The sequence below is a fragment of the Micropterus dolomieu genome, linkage group LG16, assembly GCF_021292245.1.
Source record: "Micropterus dolomieu isolate WLL.071019.BEF.003 ecotype Adirondacks linkage group LG16, ASM2129224v1, whole genome shotgun sequence".
Taxonomy (NCBI): Eukaryota; Metazoa; Chordata; class Actinopteri; order Centrarchiformes; family Centrarchidae; genus Micropterus; species Micropterus dolomieu.
In genome coordinates, this window is record NC_060165.1 from 21,361,945 (window position 1) to 21,384,711 (window position 22,767).

General features: G+C 41.2%; 1 protein-coding gene across 10 annotated transcripts in view; it reads left to right on the forward strand.

Annotated features, from left to right (window-relative positions):
• celf2 (cugbp, Elav-like family member 2) overlaps positions 1-22,767 on the forward strand; it is a 492,311-nt gene that overhangs the window by 236,935 nt on the left and 232,609 nt on the right. The window contains exon 1 of one of the 10 annotated variants that reach the window (XM_046072695.1): positions 15,924-15,945. The exons of the other annotated variants lie outside the window; for them this stretch is intronic. The gene's annotated coding sequence lies outside the window, so the exon portion shown is untranslated. Of the gene's footprint in view, positions 1-15,923; positions 15,946-22,767 lie in introns of those variants that run through there. 10 annotated transcript variants of the gene reach the window in all.

Genomic DNA, 22,767 nt, shown 5'->3' on the forward strand with positions numbered 1-22,767 from the left:
CCCATTCTCCTCTGACCTCTAGCATCAACAAGGCATTTTCGCCCACAGGACTGCCGCATACTGGATGTTTTTCCCTTTTCACACCATTCTTTGTAAACCCTAGAAATGGTTGTGCGTGAAAATCCCAGTAACTGAGCAGATTGTGAAATACTCAGACCGGCCCGTCTGGCACCAACAACCATGCCACGCTCAAAATTGCTTAAATCACCTTTCTTTCCCATTCTGACATTCAGTTTGGAGTTCAGGAGATTGTCTTGACCAGGACCACACCCCTAAATGCATTGAAGCAACTGCCATGTGATTGGTTGATTAGATAATTGCATTAATGAGAAATTGAACAGGTGTTCCTAATAATCCTTTAGGTGAGTGTATTCCTATAGTCATTCCTTTGGTTCCATTGACGTAAGGGTCTGTTTTTACTTAGACTGTGCATGTGTGGTAGTAGTAACACATGCACAGTAGAAGTAGAACCGGTCGGGAAAAAACGCTTTTTAAACCTTATTTTGGGGCAAAGTCGTCAAACTTTTTCTATGATTTTTATTAGATTTTACTGGTGATTCTGTTCATGTAGTTTTTATGTCCCAGTGACCAGTAAAAGTCCAGTTCTGGCTCTCTTCCCCATTCATTCAGATAGGAGCCTGGTCTTGTTGATCCGAAATAGCTGCCTGGTGGCGTTGCCAAGATCGCTTCCGAGTGGCATGACTTGCCTATAAGGACTTTGATATTACACAGCATCTAATGCATAATGGTTGCTAATGATGCTATTTCAGCTTCTTTCGCACTACAGTTTTCTTTATAGGAAAGCAATGCCAAAGCTCAGATATGCCACATGACTCACCAACTCACCTCATTGAACCAACAACTAGTGTTTGCTTTCTGGAGGAATTTTCAACACTGTGAGAGATGTTCACCATGCACAGTAGAAAGTGCATAAACCTAAACATGTCACTCAGCTGCCAGCTGTCAGACACCTTTTCTCTTTGCACAGCTGTTTTTGTTTGAAGCTAAGCATAACCCCTCGTCCCCAGCTAAATGTAGCACAGTAATTAGTTCATTTTTTCAAACTATGGTTTCTTTAGATATCCAATAGTGGCCAAGCAATAGTCTTTTTATCAAGATTATTCACAGTTGACTGATTGTCTTTTTACCATGTACACTTTTAGAGCTGAAACACTGTAGTAAGTCAGTTCATCGGTCGACCAGGAGCAAATTAAGCTGCAACCATTTTGATAATTAATTAATCAGTCATATTTTAAGCAAACAACATTCACTGATTTAAGCTCCTCAGTCATTTCAAGTATTGGTTAGACAAAACAAGCAATCTGATGGTGTCACATAGGGTTTTGGGAACTTGTGGTAGATTTTTCGACACTATATATATTTATTTATATTTTGGGGCGGCTGTGGCTCAGGAGGTAGAGCGAGTTGGCCGTTAATCGGAAGGTAGGCGGTTCAATCCCTGGCTCCCCCTGGTTGCGTGTCGAAGTGTCCTTGGGCAAGATACTGAACCCCGAATTGCCCCTGGCGGCTATTCCGCCAGTGTATGAATGAGTGTGAATGTTAGTTTCCGTTTGAGCACTTAGGCTCAGTGTATGAATGTGTGTGACTGGTGAATGCAGATGTAGTGTAAAAGCGCTTTGAGTGGTCGAAAAGACTAGAAAGGTGCTATACAAGTACGGAGCATTACATTGCATATATAGATCAGTTTATGGAGAATCAGCAGATTAATTAATAATGAATCATTGATGCAGCCCTAACATGTTTAATTATTTTTTATGTAAGATGCTCACACCTATACCCTTGCTCCCATTTGTGGTGTTAGTAGATCTATAACTGTTTCAATTATATATATAATTTAAATTAGAAAAACTATTAATTAATGCCACTAGTGAAATCACTATAAAATGTTTCAGACTGGACATCACAACTCCCATGTTTGGGTGCAACAGATTGTTGTCCCCGTATCAATATGTGAATCAGATCTGTGTTTGATTCTGTCTGATACAGACTTTTTGAGGACAGTTTATAAATATTGCACCTTTTACAGTGGTTTGCCCTAGAATTAGCTAGGAATAGGTTAAATACAATATATCTACCATAAGTCAAAATGACAATCAATTCAGATTTGTAAAGGGTCATTCATACAAGATACATTCATCATATCAGAGATGCCCTAAATAGTCCCATATATCATCACACTGACACGAGTAAGACCATATACAAATGTCGAAGTGGGTGAGTTCTCTCCTGCATACTTTGCGCACATGCTGTGGGTGGTTTCTGCCCTTCAGACTTCTGGCTCGGCTCCAAACAGCTACACTTCCTCTCCGACGTGCACACAGCCTTCAGCTGGAGCTTATACTGAGAAAGCAGAAGGTTATTGGCTACAATGTACCGCGGATGAGGAGGGATCAACCTGGAGAGAGAGAATATACCTTCAGGTGAGAAATTAATTGAGCCTGTAGATTTTCATTGCAGTGAGATTCCTCAGCTGATAGGCCACATGCTCACTCCCTGACGGTGTATCTTCTTTTTCAAATACCCTAAGAACATTTTAGCGCTAGTCTGTGGAGCACAGTGAATAGAGAGGCATTAGGTCTGAGGAGTCAGACTTTATATATGTGCATGTCTGCTGCAGTCAGGCCTGTTTTTCCTCAGTAGAGCTGATGACTCCATAACCACGTCTACGAGGCAAAGCAATGTCAAAAAAACAGAAAATCACAAGTAGCACTTAAATTATCCTGTTTCATTTTTGAACTGAGGGAAATAAAAATCTTCATGGTGTGTGTGTGTGTCTGCATTTTCATGTGGGGCAAGGTTTCCATAGAGACTAGGCTGGCTAATCCAACGAGCTGTAGAAGACGGAGAGAGCAGGTCTGAAGTGCTCAGCATTACGGCGGCTTCTAAAAGCTCCCTGCCTCTCAGCGCCTTAGTCTTCATTACCTCCACATCCCCTTTTGATTGGCTGCGTTTATCCTGAGTACCCAAGGTTTGGGAGGGAACTGTAACCCTATACACCCCCCGCCACCAACAACACACACCACCAGCATCGTTCAAGTTGTCATAGCAACCCCCGAAGGCAAGAATTTGGCGTCATAAACTAGATATTGTATCATGTTCTGTACCTGGTAGTTTCAAGACAATACGCTGTTCTCCTTCTGGCCCTGTTACAGTGCATACCACAAATTATGGAAAAGCAGTACAAAAGAGTGATTATAGTGTATGGTTTGTGGGTGTTAAAATGATATAAAAAAGAATTTCGCACACCCTTGCATGTGCTAAGTGGCAAGATAATTTAGCATTCTGTTGGGTTGGATGGTGTTGGTTTGTGCAACACTTTGGCAAGCATTCAGTCATCCTGTGATTGAAATAGAAAATTAGCTGGGGGTCTTAAGCCCCTTCCCTCGTGCTGTGCAGTGCCCACTGTGTTCACATGGCTTATCTGGAGTCAACTTAGACACTCTAGCTCAGTTAAGGGGCTGAATGAATGCTGGCAAGACACTGGAGCCTTCCCTATAATGCTCTGGTTGTGCATCCAGATTCTCCTCTTCAGTAACAATATAGAAGAACTCCATTAAAAGCAAAGGTTCTTACCTAAAGCTGTGTTAATGGACTTTTCATTGGGTTTTTTTGCCATATTGTTTTGGCCGCTTGGGGGCAGTGGTACAAGCTGTAAAAACACAAAACAACACTGACATATCATCACCTTATATACTCTTAGGTGATTGTAAGCAAACAATTGCCTATTCAAACATCCAAGAGACATGGACATTAGCATTAGCATACATTTGGATTTTTTTCTGGCCACCTGATGAAGTCCAATATTCACTCTTCTTTTAGCTCTGGTTTGGGCTCCTCCAACTCCCAAGTGGCTGGCTTTTAGCTGCTAAAAGTTCAAGCTAACTTTGTCAGCTGTTTGGTGATGGTAACAAGGTGGATGAGAGCAATCAGATGGAAGAAAATTCTTGTCAAGTTTGGCATTTCAAGTGACCCTCACACATTACTGATGTGTGATTAATATTCAGATATTGATTAGCACAGCTTTAGATCTAACCTTAAGGAGTTTTGGAGAGAGACTGGAGCTATGGAGCAGCATGGTAAGAGCAGGTCCCAATTTGTTTTTATCTCATGCATAAACACACTAAAAGACGTGCATGCATCATTTTGTAGTTGGTCGAGACGGAGCTCATTTGAACTACTTTGTGCTGTTTGGTTGTTTAATCTACAGTATAACAATGCAACATATTTGGTAGGATGATCATACTTTTAAATGTCAAATCTTGATGTGTGGTAATTTGTAGGAGCAATTTTTATTGAAATAAACGTGAAGCCATTATGCAGCTATACTATGTATTACTGTCTTCAGATAAGAAACAATGAATCTGAAGTTAACTGACATCAAACTGCAAGATTTCAGAAATTTGACTGGAGCCACACAGAAAATGTGTTGTGTGGCCTTAAACCTAAACTTTAACTTGACATTAAGAATGCTTCACTGTAAACCTTAACCAGTACCTTTTCTATATATGGGCTGAAATCACTACAGGTACCAGCCAAAAAAGTCAGTGATTCCCTTCAAAAAATTGTACTTCAAAGTACACACATACACATACACTGATATGTGTTTCCTGCCAAGAAGAAATGCATTGGTCACCATTATTTCATTCCCAAAAGGCTATACTTTCATCTTGACTCAGCATCCTCTCTTTATTTCCCTTTAATACACACATGCAAAATCACCAACGGAAAGCTTTTCATCCTGTTCTTTCACACCTTCTTTTCATTCTCATTTTAGACTCACCCCATCCCACACACTTTTTATGCCCCAACAAATTCTTCCACGCTCACCCCTTTTTGTCAGCTTCATTTCTACCTTTACCGTTTTCTCTCTGTTTTCTATGTCTCTGTTGCTATACTGGGGGGGGGGGGGGGGGGGGGGGTTGATGGCTAATACCCTGTGTAGACATTCACTGTCTTTAAATTTTAGTATTTTAATTTCTTTTTTATTGTTTCATTTTATTATCTTGTTATATTGCATATTTGACACTAAAACACTTAAATCATAACCTGAACCATAACAACTGTAGTAAAATCAACGATATAAATAAACAGGCCTGACTCAAGCGTTTTTGTGACCCTAAGCACAATTTTCTTTAAAACTGACTGTGACAGACCATAACATTCTCCCAGATAACTTACAGCTTAATCCAACTGTTTTTAAAAGAAAACACTTGGGCTTAAGGTCCAAAAGCACAGTATTATTGATTGTGGTGCACTTTCTATCTGAAGTCATTTTATGGTTACATTATTGCCCATTTACAGCTCTAAAGAAAATGTGAAGTTCAGCATACGCCTCTGTTGTTGTTTTGGAGAAGGCTGAAACAAAGCTGCGCGAGCTAACTCCCTGGGTGTTTTGTTGTTTTTGTTAACGTCCAGAGTTGAAAGTGGGAATCATGTGATTAACAACCTGAGTGCTCTTAAGCTACAAAAGTTCATGCTGCAAAAGTTTGTTTGGCTGCTAACAGGCACTGGAAACTAAGTTTAATTATAGGATGTTTGTTGATTTAAAAAAACAGACCATGCAGAAACTAATATAAGTTTCCTGTTCTGTGTTAATGTTCATCTGACATCCGGTCATGAACTGGTGTTTTTGAAAATATGGCTGTCCTTTTTAAGCCATGACCTCTGATTTCAAAAGATGCTTTCTTCTGCTTTTTTTAAAGTAGATTTGATACTGCAAAATTATAGTCACATACAAACTTAAACCTAGAGTAGGCAATTTATTTCAGAATCAGTTTTTCTTATGTTTGTTAAAATTCTCATTACATCCCAACAGCAATCAATAAAGTAAATGCTCTGACACAACAATGGAAAAAAAAAAAAAATACTGTTATCTGTCACTTTGGCTGGACTGTAATAAGCACGGCCAATCATTTCATTTGATCTAGATGAAATGGCTGGCTGGCCTACCTGCCTGTCTACCTTCCTGCCTACCTGAAATCACTCTACCCGTACGCTCACTGTGAATGAAAGTGGCTTTGTAGGGAGGCTTGGGGGAGTGGCGTTGTAGGGAGGCCTTAAGGCAGCGGGAGGGAGCTGTCTCTTGCTAGTTTTTCCAGCATTTCCCCAGCTTTACGTGTACTCTTAAACTCTGACACAAAGCCCTAAAATTATGCTAAATTTGCACCAGCAAGCCAGCAGTCCCTAGGGTCGGAGACTAACGCCTTGCAATGATATACCACTGAAAAGCTTTAATTACAAAGCTACAGAGGTTCTGTGTTCTTGTAACAGTCATTTAACTGACTTTATGAGCACAGCAAATGAGAAAGCAGTGAATTAGGGAGACGTGGGACTCACAATTTATATTTTCCTTTGGTTAAGAAGTGGAACTATCTATCAGTAGAAACATAATCAGTAAGCACATTCAGAATTGTTCAAAATCGATGATACTCTTACAGTGATTGAAATATTTAGCTTTTATGATAAACTATTCCTTTACGATCTGCCCAGTGTGTCAGTTTAACCTAATCGTATATTCTCATAATGTGAATCGGAGACTCTAATTAGGCTAAGGTCAGCCTGGTAAAGTGTTAATCGCTTCCTATCAACTGCACTATCATAAATTATGTAGAACAGCCATGAAATGATATTTATGGCTGTGGCTATGGCTGAAACGGCTATTAGCCATGCTGGTTAGCAAATGAAACCTCCCTGTAGTCTTTTAATTCTCTGAGGAGATGATTCATGCTTACTGAGAGGGAGACCAGAAGAAGAGTGGGTTTCAGGGGTAAAGATTATAACCTGTACTAAATCGTGCATGTCTGTCTGTGTGATGCTGTGTGTGTGTGTGCACGTGTGCTTTTCATGCCCATTTGTGTCCTCGCTGGCATTAATGTGAACCCGAGTGTGTATTTAATTGGTAGCTGTGGTGCTCTCTTTCCGGAGCCATGGGTGCTTGATGGGTGCTGTGCTTGCTGCTGCATTCACACAAACACAATGCCAGCCATAAATCCATAATGGAGGGAAAGACAATGGCACGTGAGGTAATTTCTGTTCAACCACACCCACCGTGCTCTAATTGCGCTGCAAGGCATGTAAAGGAAAATCAGCGGCTGTGCGAGGAGACTGTCAAACCTTGGGAACACTGTGGCTCTGACAACTTTAATTGGTAGTTGTCGTGTATATCCCTGTCTTCATTAGCAGCCCAAGACTACCTGCTTTTCCTCCCACGCACACACATACACACACAAAGAGGCACAGCAATTGGTGAAAAGGTCATTAGATGTGCTTGGTTTAATAGCAGATTGTCATCCAGAACTGGTGTTCCACGGACACCTAGAAGTATTTTTATTCACTTAATTCAAATTTTGTGAATACCTGCTCTATTGCGTTGTAGTGGAGCTATGGTTTAGCAATCACAACAAATGACGGGATCTTTTTTTCAACTGCCTCCAACCTCTGAAGAGATTTTAAGCAAGCAAGACTGAAATAAGATTGCTTAAGAAAGAAAAGAATGCTGTTTAAAAGTTATGTTGTCAAAATCATCTGAAGCCTTGATTCAAGACAAGATGCACAATGTCAACTACAAGCAACTACTACATTACAGGACTGCTATCTGCAACAGTGCAGGTTTGGTCTCAGAAGATGGGGTACACACAAGTCAGGGGTTCTTAAAGTGTGGAGATAGGTCTGGCTATGCAAGACTATGGTTGTATAAAGAGCTGCAGGTCTTTGTGACTGTTTGACCAAGGGCGGGGCTGAGCTGCACACACATATAGCAGAAACAGGAAGACGCGTGGCTTCTGATGATGTGGCTCCTGTCCTAACTCGGGTGCCGACACAAAGGGCTCTGGCAAAAAAAACTCAGGGTCGTCCAGCGAAGAAAGCGTATCTGCGCTCAATCTTTGCCAAGTGCACATTCCTGGTAGATTCCTTTGTAACCTGGATGTAGTAGTTCTAACATTTTTATAGCAATCGTCAAGATGGACCACAAAAATGACTGTCACCATAATACTTTCCCACGTTGTAAAATGGTGTCTAACGCAATTATAAACCACGCAGTGCGTTGGTATCTGATAAGCCTTTAAGCTAATTGATCTATTACTCCAACCAACCTTCCTGGATCATATTTCACCATCCCGCTGGTACCTGAAACGGCACATCCTCCCAACACAGCCCCTAGAGAGAAGTGCTGCATGTCAACACAGCGACATACTGTAGGTCTGTTCAACATAAATACACAAAGATAAGGTGTACCTATCGTTGACAGTATGAATGTGAGACCTGTAAGCTCTGCCTGTGTTGAAGGCAGCCACTCAGGTGGCCAGAGAGAAGCCATGCATTATTGAGGAAGGGCTTAGGGGGCGTAAGAGTGGATTAGTCTGATATTAACCTCCAGAGGAAGAGAGAAAGGGAAGGGGATGACATGATGAGGATCACCCCTGGCCATTTAAACTGCTTTAATTAAATCCTGGATGGAGAGGCCACCACTCAGACTTGGAGAATGAGGGAGAAAGTGGAGACGAAGAAGAAACGGATGAAAATGAGGGAAAGGTAGAGCAACGGTGAAAAAGACTGATTGGGGGAAAAAATGTAGAATAGGAAATAGGCAAGGAAAGAAAGAGGATGAGACGAAAGGCTGTAAGAGTGTGTATGTCAGAGTGTACGTGTGTGTGTGTGTGTGTGTGTGGGCTCGCTTGCAAAACCTCCCACTGTGATGAGGCAGACTAATGAGTTAGCCTTTTGCCATGCCGGTCACATGTGTGTGTGGCTGACAGGGACCAGGGCGAACTGATAAATCAGCAGCAGAAAGGAGATTTATAAAAACCTGATCTCCATCTCAACCTCCTGCCACGCTCCCCGGCCACCCTGTCACCTTGCTATCTTCATCTGCAGAACTTAGAGGGGCGACAAGGGCGGTGGCTAGTTTGCAAGATATACTGCGAAATGTCATTTTTTTGTAAAAGAAAGAAATATTGTTTATTAGTGTCCAGAATTTTGTATATCACATAGCTGAGCTGAATGCTTATTTACTGACTGAGGGGAAATAGCTACCAATGTATTCTGACCTATGCTGATTTTTAAGTCCCGTGGAGAATTATCACCAATTCGGCAGTTCTGTTCAGTTCCACAGAGCTTTTTAGCATCTTTCAGCTAATTGTTTTGTTTCTCACCGCCCACAGCCTTCTTTCGCTTCCCCAAGAAATACAGTAGTTTTTTTGAGCTTTCTTCACCAGCTTGGAGATGTGTTGAGCTCTAGAGTGGAGAAGGTGTGTCCGCCAATCCGAACTGTCTGGGGTCTGTTTGTGAGTAAGTCCAAAAGTTGCAGTGTGTTATTTGCCGATCAGATTCATGGGGGAGATTGTGTTAAATGCTGAGCTGAAATCCACAAACAGCATTCTGTACCAGCTGTGTGAGTGCTGAGTGGAGGGCAGTGGAGATGGTATTCTCTGTGGATCTGCTGTTTCTGAAGCAAACTGGTGAGGGCCCAGGCTTGCTGAGATCTTGTTCTTTATGTGCTGGAAGACCAGTTTTTTAAAGCACTTTATCAGGTTTGGGGTGAGAGTTGCAGGGGGGTAGATGTTCAAACTGGACAGACTTTTTAGGTACAGGGACGATGGCGGCTGTGTTGAAGCAGATGAGAACCCTCTCCTGAGACAGTGATATGTTGAAGATGTCAGTATCATCAGCTAGCTGATTGGCACAGGTTTTTAGTACACGACCAGGGATGTTATCAGGCCGCATGTAGTTTATAGTTTAGTTTAGTAGTAGTAGTTTAGTATAGTAGTGTATAGTTTAACACCTAACCATGTGATGCAAAAACTGAACAATACCAAATTCACAAAGGTAGAATTTATTGCAGGGCTATTGCATTGAATTGCATTCAGCTGTAAGATGGTGTTGTTATTTTGTTCACCCCTTGTAGCCACAGACTTCTGTATGTCTACCCGTCCAACAGCTAGTCCATCAAAGAAATAACATTATAAATGGATAGGACTAAGCTGCCACAACGTGTTCTTATCATTGCAGAAAAACAACTGGAGAGATTTTTGGATGTGTTTTCAAATTAACTCGGCAAAGGCAGAATTTGTTTACTGCTCACGGTGTTGATTGTCATGTTGCTGTGAATACTAGTCTGCATGTTTATCTCACAAACTTGGACTGGAGACTTGTTGCTTGAAATTCTGACTTTATTTTGCATTTGTTCGCCCTTCTCTGATTAGAATGTCATTGTTTTGAGCCAGTCAATGTTGTATGAGCACACACAGGATCCAGGCTAAATCCTAAATACATAACACAGCACACAGATAATACACACAAACACAGTTCATATCAAACACTTCATCAGACTCATCCAGGGTCTTAAATGCAATATTGTCTCTATGTGGTGTGTACACATCGTCTTAGCATTATCAGTCAACAGTAAAGTGTAGCTCATTAGAAGTGCTATTACAATATTCTAATAAGAGAAGCCACAGCGAGGCGTGAAGACACAGTGTTTGATTATCTCCACTCCGCCTCGCTGGCTCCACCCCTGCACATCCTGATCCGTCCTCTCTGATTCATCCACAAAGCAGTGCAGTTTAATAGGCATCTGTGTAATGAGCAAGCCTACAGCCAGGTAGAACAAAGCTCAGGAAATGACAGTGTACATCAAAGAGAACACACACTCCTCATACAGCACTCAGTAGGTTGACAGAAGATGACCAGAACAAAGAGGCTAATAAAATCTTAAAATTGTCTATCACAGTATGTCATTTTCTTGAAATTCAATAGAAACTTATCAAATAACCAGATCTCAGTGCCTGTTTTTGGCTATGAACACGACTATATAAGGTACCTTATCAAATCAAAGCAATACTCCTGTAAATTCCAATGTTGCCGTAAAGTAGTCCTGTTCATTGATTTGCAACATTGGCCACAATGACCAACAGTATGTCCTTTATGGAGCTGTGTTCAGCATGGATTAAATCCACTTACAATAAACCCCACTGTCACAAGTTTCCATAGAGGGGAAAAAAAGACACCACGTCGATGGAAACTTTTCTGCATAATAAACATTGTTGCCATTCATCCACATGTTCAGTGTATTCCAAACACTGAAATATGGCTAAACACACTACCTCCATTTTAATTCTTGCAGCATCACGGTAAATCTTTAACCTTGTCCAGACCAGCCACATAGAGAAAGCGGCACGTCAGCAGTACAGCAGCAGGTGTAGCCCTCCACCCGTGTCTGCACTGCATCTGTTCATGCACAATAGCCTACTTTTAGACACAGTAGTTTCCAAGGTTAAGAATCAACTTTCACTGCCAACAATCAGTGTAGTTTTGTGTGTAAATTGGATTATAATAGTATTCTACAAAAGTGCTTCAGGCAGCATTTACATGTGTAAAGCCCAAGCTAAGAATGTGGCTTGTGTGGAAAGTTTTATTGATCAAAACGGATGTGTATCTTTTCCTCCAGAGAGATTGAAAAATGCTGCTGAAACGCATTCAGTATGGACAGTTATTGAAATATGGCATCTCTAAAATCTAGCAAATAAAGCCACTACAAATTAGTTCCCCAGTAAATACTGCTCGTCTGTCCCTACTGTTGAATCAAATAGCCTTTCCTTTTTTTAAATTATATTTCACTGGTTTAAATTTTGAAATGATTCCTCGTTGTGGTATCCCAACAATTTTTTCAGCAGGAATTGCATCACCTTAAGCAAGAAGAAAATGAAATTTCATTGAGTTTTTAAAGTGACAAAATGGGAACTTCAGTGATCAGTACAACTGAATGTAAGAATGCATAAATAAGTGTAGGTGTACTTGCATCTGTGATCCCTAGAAATGTACTTTTTTCTTTAATAAAAGGCTAACATCAGTCAGATACTGTAATGACTGATTCATTGATCCAGTCAGTGTTGACACTTATGTTGCATTCGCCCTGGCTTACAGGAGTAGAGAAACCCTCTCCCTGCAATCTGCGCCATGTCTCTCCGCTTTTTTAACTCAAGGTCATTAGCAGGCAAGAAACATTGTTATTCTCCACACATGGCCAGCCTCCACCACCATGTTCAGCGCTGTAATCTGTTGAAATTATAGATTTTCTTCACTTTAGTTTCTAACTCCATTTATAGTATGTTGAGGCTACGGATGGAGACAAGAACTGAATTTACAAAATAATTCCTACAGCCTGAAGATCAAAGCTTCCTGGTTCCTTTCACATTGGACAATGGGTGTTAAGAGATGAATGTAATAGTTGAAGAGGTCATCTTGAGAAGTGAAAAGTGGTCTATTTTATTAGAAAGCAAAACACTTTTTGGGGGCATACAGAGATTGTTGTCCTCATCTGTAAACACTTGGTGTATTCTGCAGGTAACTTGAGAACTTTGCTGTGCAGAAATGGGAGGAAAGGCACAGCAGGAGGTGTGTTAGTAACAGCCAGGTAGTGCAGTGCAATTCTGGCCTTTCCTTTCAGATGATTAAGTCCCTCTAACTATCTGAGGGTGGCAGGACAGGTATGTGCCTTCCATCTGTAGTCTGTAAATTGAGGGATGAAGTGTGCAATAGCTGCACAATCACGCATACCTCTTTCACTGTGGGTAACCTGATGAAATCTTGCGCAACCAGTACCAGCCTTAGTAATACACAAACCAAACTGGTGTACTGTAAATTGGTGGGTTATTCGGGCATTTAATTTCATTGCAGATCATAACCTCTCTGACCATGTGAGTTGCAACATTCTTCATGCACACAAACATGACAGACTATATTGCAGCCTGTGTTGTTGTATGTACAGTTTACATAGTTTGAATCTTTTGTGTAAACTATATTACTTAAATTTCGAAAACTCTTTCTGATAATGGCGTCATTAAATTAGGGATTATTAGTAGTAGCAGTAGTGATTATTTTCATTATCAATTATATTTTCAATTAATGGTTTTGTCTGAAGAAACCCTTTTCACTGTTATTTTAAAAATTGCTTGTCTGAATATCCAAACTCAATGATAATTTAACACAATAATGCAAAATGGAGAAAAGTGGCAAATCATTGTAGGCCAATTTTAGGCCTCCGAATTGCCGCCCACATCTCCTATTCAGTCTGATTATTTAGAAGCTAGAACCCGCAATGACTCATTGGCAATTTGGCTTGTTAAACAACTTATGTATCAGGATATCAATTATAATTATTACATAATTATTGTTGATAAATGTTCCGGCAATTGACTAATTTATTAATTGACTAATCATTTCAACAGTGCATTAAACAAAGCACAGTCTAAAAAAATTGTATTGTCCAGTGCAATTGTTTTGTTTCTTTGTGAATGTGACAGTAAAGACATTGTACCCCAAAGTTGAATTCAAGTCACACAAAATACAGGCAGCCCCCAAATTCATTGAAACTTCTTTCCTTGTTCTACAAAGTGAGCTGTTAGTTCCTATTTTCGTTTCTGTATCCTGTGCACTTCAGAGCAAAATACCTCTAATGGTTGTTGTTAGCCCTCCTGTCTCTAATCCTCTAGTGCTTGACCCTATCTGCCTCAATCTCTTTAACATGAGGATGTGTGGTCTAGATTTAAGGATGAATGAATGCATACTTTGCCTGCCTTTTAACTATTGTAGTTGTGCTATTAAAAGTGAAATATTTCTACTGCTATGTTTCTAATTCGACATTTAATCACGTTCCTTGATTGGAAACTTCTGTCCTTTCTATAAAAACTATTCTCTGCATCAGTCATCAAGCCGAATGACCGACTATCTTAGGCTTCTATTGTCCCAAGCTGGCCATGCCACGATTTACTTGGAGAGCTCATAGCACTTTCCATTTGGTAATGATAGGTTTGTGCCCCAGCATGACGGCTGTTTGTACCCACTCTGCACTGTAGAATTTTATCAAGAAGAGAGGGGTCACAACAACAGCACAGAGAGCCTCTGAGTGTCTTGTTTCCTATTCAATACTTTTCTATTGGAATTGTTCCATTGTGACCCCTTCTCCAGCACCCTTTGTCAGCTTTGTCTTGGGTGATGTACAATGACCCATAGCTACCCTGGCCAAGATTGGTAATTGCATGATTTTTTCCCATCTTTATTAAAAAAGTTTACATCCTCGCACATAAAGGCTTGAATGGTCTAGTGGTTAAAAACAAATTCCTTAACTGAACGGAAGTTTTACTTCCATGTCCAAAACTTTGCCAGACTGGAGCTCTTCAGACTGGCTGCTCGTGGTGCCTAATGTAACTACGGTTAGAGTGGGATAAAGAGCATTTAGTTATCAAGCACCTCCACTATGGAACCAGGTTCCAGTTTGAGTTCGGGAATCGGACAACATCACCACTTTTAAGGCTAGACTTAAGACTTTTCTGTTTAATAAAGCTTTTAGTTAGGACAGCATTGAGCAAACTTTAAATTACTGAATCATTATTTTATGGTTTATTTTATTTAATTTTAATGCATTTTGTAAAGTGTATTGGGGCCATGTCTTTTGGTGATTTTGCACTTTAAATAAAACTTGACTTGACTTCAGAACAATGGTTTTGGAAATATGGACCACTAGCCTGTTGGCCACACTTTATTTTGAAGTGCATTAAATCAATCTTTTAACTGGCAGAGCTTAGTTTTCTGTACAGCTACCAAGTCTCCTAAAAATACTCTTTGGCTGCCTCCACTGGTCCCATTACCATTACTTTGCACGTTATGCTCGCACATTACAGCGGTCTCTCAAGAGTGCTTACACTGTGGAGAGTACACTAGGTATCTCCCCAACATGGCCAAACACAAGTTTGATGTGGAAGATATAAAATTTGGTTTTACTTGCGTTTTAGACGAACAAGGACTTAAAAAACCTCTGTGTGTTGTATGTGTCAGCCTACTAACCTAACCATTTTCCTTTCATCGTTTATCGTCATTCCTTTAATCATTTTCAGCAAAACAACTGTTTTATTATCCTATTCTTGTTATTATGTTGCCAGTTAACACTGCTTTGGAAGCCTGGATTAACCTTAATTAATTGTAATTGCAGTTGCAATGCTTGTAATCTCCGTAGTTTTTGAGCTTCAATTGCACTTGTTCATTTTGTTGACAATTTGTGAAATAAATTTGAAAAGGTGATATGACTTAAAGACTATGGGGAAATAACTATGGCTAAATTAATTGGGAGCCACTGTTTTAGACACTCAGTATCTGCTCATTTACTATGTAGGCGTGGATTAAATACTCTAAAAGGATATGCAACTGCTTCCACACTGTAGGTCAGTGGTGTTGTCGGTTCATTTCGTATGACATCAAACACAACTGCTATGATGGCCATTGTTCAATCTGCCATCACATGAAGCTTGGCCACTAAGAGAGTATTTCCTTAAACAGCTGCTATCCAGAGCCCAAGTCTACATATGATCTCAATTAATGAACTATCATTTCTCCCTGTAACTCCAAACAGTACTTTATTGAATTCCAGCCATTTAGGGTCACCCAACCGACAATTTTGGGGGGACTACAGGAATCCTTTAGGTGATGGCTTGCACTACAGTTTCATTCATCTTTGGAATACCGTGTTAAATTTCAGTATCAATGCCAGAACACAGTATGCCTTGTTGGTCAGCACAGTCCACCTCTAGACCACTGCAATGATGGAATCAGAGATTATTTCATTGCCCAATAATGTCAGAATTTAGATATTTATCAACCAATTTGCTCACATGCTGCACATGACCAAAGCCTGAGATTCGAATAACATCAAAGCATTATATGATGGTGAAAAGGTTTTTTGATCAACACTCTATATCGCAAATGAGACATGATTTACCTCAGGGGTTTGTGTTGTGGGGAGGCTGGATGTGATCATTAAAAACCTCACTCTCATTTCCACAGAATACTCCAAATACAGACTGGACAAGATTTTATAATTGAATATCAGCGCAAAGCGTACCCACAAAGCATCAAGGCCAAATTACTTATTGGGTAGGTGAAGAAAGCATTTAAATGTAATAGGTTATGAAATCATTACCATTATTCCACTGTGGAAAAACCAACACTGTGCAGTAGTTTCAGTCGCAGCTAAATATGCATGCAATGTCTCAAAGAGTGTGTTTCTGCATGTTCATACACCCATCGACTTAAATAACACGGTGGTATTATAGTAGTGTGTTAATCAGGTTTTTACTCAGACTGAGAGGTGTTGTGTTTGTGTGTACTTACAGCAGAGATTCAGATCCAATCAAGACTGCCTTTACGGTGTTTACCTGTAATTATTGTTCAGAGGCTTTCGTCTGCACACAGAAAAGAACACACACTCCAACATCAGAAAAAATGACCAAAATACCTGGCCGCAGTTGCTTGTACTTTATGAAAAATCATCAGCACAGCAGACCAAATCACTGTGTCCCTTTGGAAAAACCACGGGGTTCCTTTCTTCACGCAACTGCCACCCACTTGTGGTTTCACTCACTGAGAGAAAAACAGGCTGCTAAAACTTCCAATCTGACCGCTAACCACAGTGCTAACACATCAGCTGGGCTGCAGACTCAACCGCAGCCGACTATTACCCAGACTGCCAGCCTCTGCTGGTTTGGCAGCTGCACTGCGGGTGAGTACAGTTGGCCTGCAAGGCCTGCTGGGGGAATTTACTGTATCTCTGTTGATGACATGTCTCACTGTTGCTCAAAACTGTGAGGGACATCCATAGTCTATAGACTAACTATAAATTTAGGGTTAGGGTTTGACACTACCAACATATTATGTACTATTTCAGTACCACTTGGCCACAGAATTTCCCCTCCCTCTCCTCATATAAATTACTAACCAAAATACCTCCCAAGATACTAAATTACCACCCAGAATATCTACCCTTCACATTCAACAGCAAAAAGTAAAATTTGAGCTATTATCAGAATCAGAATCAGAATCCGCTTTATTGCCAGGTATGTGTACACATACGAGGAATTTGACTCGGGATTGTACATTGCTCACGATGTGCTTACTTGTACAAAAATACAACACAATAATAAAATAAAATCAGACACAAACTACAGTATAGACAACACTAACATACACACTATGAACAAAACAATATAGAGATATTGACAAATAGTGCAGTGATCAGAGTAAACTATTCTCATTATGTACATATTCTCATTATGTACATGTTGATATGATATACAGGTACACATACATGTACACATTGTGATGGAACATAGTGCAAAGGATGCTGGAAAAAATAAACAAGACCTATGACCTTATGACCCGAGGTAGGTGTATTGGTATACAGTATATACAATATACATAGACATAGTATGAATAGCACTGAAATAGAGAATGATGAATAAATAAATAATAAGTGGAAACCAGTAAACAGGTGCTGATTAGAGGCAGAGTTACTGGGTTATTGCACAGGAATTGTTCCTGAATAATGTCCACGAACAGGATCCTTGCATATGTCCCTGGAGAGTCGAGGTGTAGCAGGATGTGATGTTGACAGCATCATCCACTGACCTGTTAGCCCTGTAGGCAAACTGCAGGGGGTCCAGCAGGGGGCCTGTAATGTCCTTCAGGTGGGCCAACACCAGTCTTTCAAAGGACTTCATGACTACAGATGTCAGGGCGACGGGCCTGTAGTCATTTAGTCCAGAGATGGAGGGTTTTTTTGGGACCAGGATGACTGTGGAGCGTTTGAAGCAGGAGGGAACTCCACACAGCTCCAGTGACCTGTTGAAGATCTGAGTGAAGATGGGGGTCCAGCTGGTCCACACAGATTTTCAGGCAGGATGGAGACATACCGTCGGGGCCAGGAGCCTTCCTGATCTTCTGCCTCTGGAAGAGGTGGCTCACGTCCTCTTCACAGATCTTGAGTGCAGGTCAGAGGGGGAAGGTGACTGTTTGAAGATGGCGTTGGAGTGGGGGAGAGGTGTGTCTCTGTGCTTTTCAAACCTACAGTAGAAACCATTCAGCTCGTCTGCCAGTCGTTGAGTACCAGCAGTGTTGGGGGATGGTCTCTTGTAGTTTGTGAGTGTCCGTAGGCTTCTCCACACTGAGGCAGGGTCGTTGGCTGCAAAGCTGTTATTTAGCTTTTCAGCGTAGCACCTCAGTGCAGCTTTGACCTCTTCAGTCATCGTGTTCCTGGCCTGGTTGTTCAAGACTCTGTCCCCACTTCTGAAGGCCTCCTCCTTGGTCTGACAAAGCTGCCTGAGTTTCGCTGTGAACCAGGGGTTTTGGTTGTTGTATGTGCGGAAGGTTTTAGTCGGCACACACATGTCCTCACAAAAACTGATGTAAGATGTCACAGTGTCGGTTAGTTCGTCCAGGTCAGTGGCTGCAGCCTCAAAAACACTCCACTCAGTGCAGTCAAAGCAGGCCTGTAACTCCAGCTTTGACTCGTTGGTCCATCTTTTCACAGTCTTTACAACAGGTTTAGCAGATTTCAGTATTTGCCTGTATGTTGGGATAAGATGAACCAGAGAGTGATCAGAGAGTCCCAAGGCTGCACGGGGAACAGAGCGATAGGCGTCCTTTAATGTTGTGTAGCAGTGGTCCAGTGTGTTAGTGTCTCTGGTGGGACACTTAATATGCTGTCTGTACTTTGGAAGTTCATGACTGAGTCCCCAAGAACTATGAGCAGGGAGTCTGGATGTTTTTCTCCACGTTAGTTATCTGGTCGGTCAGGTGTAGTGACGCCTCACTAACACAGGCCTGAGGTGGAATGTAAACGGCAACCAGAACAAACAAGGAAAACTCCCACGGTGAATAAAACGGTTTACAATTTATAAATAATGTCTCTAGGTGAGGCCTGTGACATCTGTGCACCACCCTTCGTTTATATAGAAACAGAGTCTGCCTCCCCTTGTTTTTCCCGTGAGCTCCCTTTCACGATCTGCGCGGAAGAGATTAAATCCCGGTAGGTGAAGTGCGCTGTCCGGGATGCGCTCGGTGAGCCAGGATTCGGTGAAACAGAGGGCAGCAGATCTGCAGAAGTCCGAGTTAGTTCTGTTGAGGAGAAGCAGTTCATCCATTTTGTTGGCCAGAGAGTGGACATTCGGCAGGTGAATTGAAGGGAACTCCCGGGAAATCCCCGCTGTCTCAGCTTAACCAGCGCGCCTGCACGTTTTCCCCTGCGCCGTTTCCTAAGGATCCCAAACAGAGCTGCTGCTCCTCCAACTAGTAACTCCGGGATAGTTCCAGGGTCAATAAAGAGCGGTGGAATAGTATGAGCAGTTGAAAGTCCAATGTTTAAGAGCTCTTCTCTGGTAAAAGTTACCAGAGAGGGATGGCAGAAAACAGCGTTAATTAACAAAAACACAAAAAGCACTACGGAGCGTAATCCCGAGGTGGCCGTCTGCGGCGCCATCTTGGTTCTTCTTAAAAAGAATATCTTACTTTTCCAATGTCATTGCATAATATGAAATGGCTACACCCAATCTAACTGGCCGAATAGACGTTTAACCGGTGCTGTTGATAAATGTGATGCCTGTTACCTAAAACCCTGAAATTCCTTTTTAGTAATACAAAGAGAGTTGGCGTCAGAGTAAGTGACTCTGAATTTTTTGTCAATCACGAACCAAATCCAAAATAGAACCACAGAACAAAAAGAACAAACTATACGCCTTTCGATTTCAAGATATTCTGCTGATCTAAAATGCGGGCATTAACATGATAAGAAATGTAGTCTAAAAAGAAGAAGACCATTAGCCAGTATAAACATTGACATTAACACTGCAAATTTCTAAATCAAAAAAGGCCTCTCACAACTCGTTTGATGGCCATTAAGGTCACATTGGATGCGTTTCAGTGAGAAACACTGAATGAAAACTCCACTCATCAACATTAAAGCTGTGTATTTATTAATCCTGTCTGAATGGATTTAAAGTAACTTTGTTTTTTTTTAAACCTTTCTACCTTGATTATCTGCTGTTGTACAGTATTTGTGATAGCAGCTTGTTTCTCTGCTTGTGCATCACTTGGTGCAACATTTCATGATGGAATTTTCATTTCAATTATGTTCTCTTTAGCATCTTCCTTAAATGCAATTCTATGTCTGTGTTTTTTTCCCCGTTATGATTCATTATTCTATGCATGAGAAACAATCATTCCAGCTGTGTGATTCCTGTCTTTCTTTTTCAGCCAGGGTATTTAGTAATGCATATGTTATCTTATGAAGTTGAATGGAAGAAAGTTTCCTCGGTTTTAGCGCCCTAGTGTGCAACAAGCCAGTGGCACACTCTCCTCAAAGCCCCACCAACCCCCAACCTGATCCCCATCTTTGAAATAGAGAGAGGAACGCCAGTGTGATTGAACTCTTCTCTTTTATTCACCCCCAACCCCCCCGCTCGTTTCCCTCTGATTGAATGTGTTTTATCTATCCGTGCGGGGGGTGCAGCGAATGAGGAAGAGGAAGAAGGAGGGAGGGATGAGGAGGAGGCGACGGGAGGGTTCTGCGGCACAAGTCGCCTTGATGAAAAGGGTCTTTCACTCTTTTACTCTCCCCGTCTTTCCTCTTTTCAGCTGTTTGAGGCATCTCATCAAACGGGCCTGAATAGTAGACGTGACACTATCGGTCTCTCCTCCACCACCACCTCCTCTTCTCTTGGTATCTCACCCACACATCCTTCCATCCTTCCTTCCCTCCCTCCCTATCTATCTTGACTCTGTCCACTATCTACCTGCGGCCGCCGCCATCCGTCCACCCATTCACTTGCTCACAATGCCGATCAGTGACCACTGACAGGAGGCCAGAGGGGAAAAAAACAAGCTCAAGTTCAAGCTGAAAGCCCCAGTTCCATATTTTGTGTTTACTATATATAAGTGATAAGGCAAGGGTGTTCAATGGCCACTCTATTAAATATGTCTCCCTTCACAGAAACGGATCTCTCGTACAGACAGTAGGTCAGATATAAGAAAGGGTGAAATATTCTCTGTCAGAACCATATTGGAAAAGTCATGTTGTAAATACTTTTATACAGACTGCCCAAATAGCACCTCTGTGAAAGTATATGTTGACCCTAAGTCCTTTCCTTTACTGAGACATAAACATGAACCTGATTGGCTCAACAGACTGAAAATCGAAAGCAAAGGCCAATAACAGCCAGGCGACCAAAGTGGGAAAGCATAATGGCTGAGCTAAAACACATCATACATTAATGTAAACTGAATACTTTTAGGTGTACACACTTTTGTAACAAATCACTTCAGGCTCCGGTGACTTTCAGTATGTATTTGTCATTGTATTTGTAGCAGCTTAATATGACAAATTTTAAAATACATTAAGAAAAATACAAAAAAAAAAATGATAGGTATCTACATAATTGTGTATTGCAATCCTAGAAATTTCCCATATACTAATCCCCAAATTTGGCTCCAGCACACATTTAAGGCAGTGATTGGAGAATCATGCTTCATTTTATATTTATACCTTCTAGTTTAAACATTTTTTTCTCGAGTTTTGAAAACTGCAAGTGTTGCCAAGTCGCGTCATTATTAAACCCCTTCTTCATAATTTGCTCAACCATCAGTGTTGCCTAGAATTAAAATACTGAAGCGTTGTGAGGACATACAAGTGGTGCACCAAACAAAGAAAAAAGTGAAAACACTGTATTTCAGTCTAGTTCAAATAGATCACCTTTGGGATGAGGCACGTTTGCAGCATGTTGAACCTTTGTAGTTTCTTGTTTTAGTCAGGACGTGAACTTTTGTGATATCCCACAGATATGGGCAGAATAGTCAGAAGAGGTGCTGCTGTCCAGGCTGCTCAGGGACTGAGGGGAGGCTAGTGGAGGTGGAAGTTTTGATGTTTAAAAAAAGGTGGGAACAGAAAACTAGTGGGGAGTCAAGTTGAGAGGAAAGAAAGGGCGGTAAAAGCTCTGCAGTTGAGAGAAAGAAAATGCTGGCAATCGGCGAGAAAGAAAGATAGGGTTAGGAGATATGTTTAAAAGGGTGCGCAGGAGATGGATAAGGGGAGGAGTGGAATGAGAGAGGGCAAGAGATAATGAGAGGGAGAAAGAGAGAGCGGGGGGAATGAGAAGATAGAGACGATTTCCTATTCCGTCAGACGCACTGTGGCTCATTCATTATATTCCCCAGGCAATTACCCAGGCCACCTGCTTTGTCTCTCCCCTCATTGTTTCCATCTCTCTCTATCTGTATCTTTCTCTCTGTCTTTCACTCGATCTCTGTCTGTCATTCACTCTATCGCTCCTTCACCATTCCTGTGTGATCCTTGCTGTTTTGCCAAATCTTTTCCACTGCTCGCCTCATTTCTCGGTTTCTCTCCCTGCATTGTCTCTATCCTCCTGCTTTTTTTGTGTGTATGTCTGCTTATTTAATGTGAAGACACTGACAGATTGGTGTGTGTGTGTGTGTGTGTGTGTGTGATGTTAGGCCAGTCCTAATGAGCTCAGCCTTGCATTTAGCAGGGTGCCAGGTCTCGGCTAGCTGCTGCTTTACTTGTCTGAAATGCTTGAATTCACTAAAAGACTTTATGGGTTAAACTTCAGACCTGCAAATTTCCACTGCTTTACTTTTTTACGTCTTTGTTCCTAAACACAAAAACCCTCAAAAAATGCTGTCAGTGTGGGAAAAATGCTTTCCTTAAAGCTGTATCGTTTCCATCTCCTCATTGTTTTACCCTCCAATGCCGGGGTTCTTGATTATTCTTCTCCCTCAATAAGGTGTAAAGAATAAAAAACTAGCATTGTGTACAGAAATGTTCACAGAAATGATGTCCATACATGCACATTCTGACATGTTTAGTGCAGTATGCATTTCACATTATCAGTATCCTAACGTCAGTTCAAC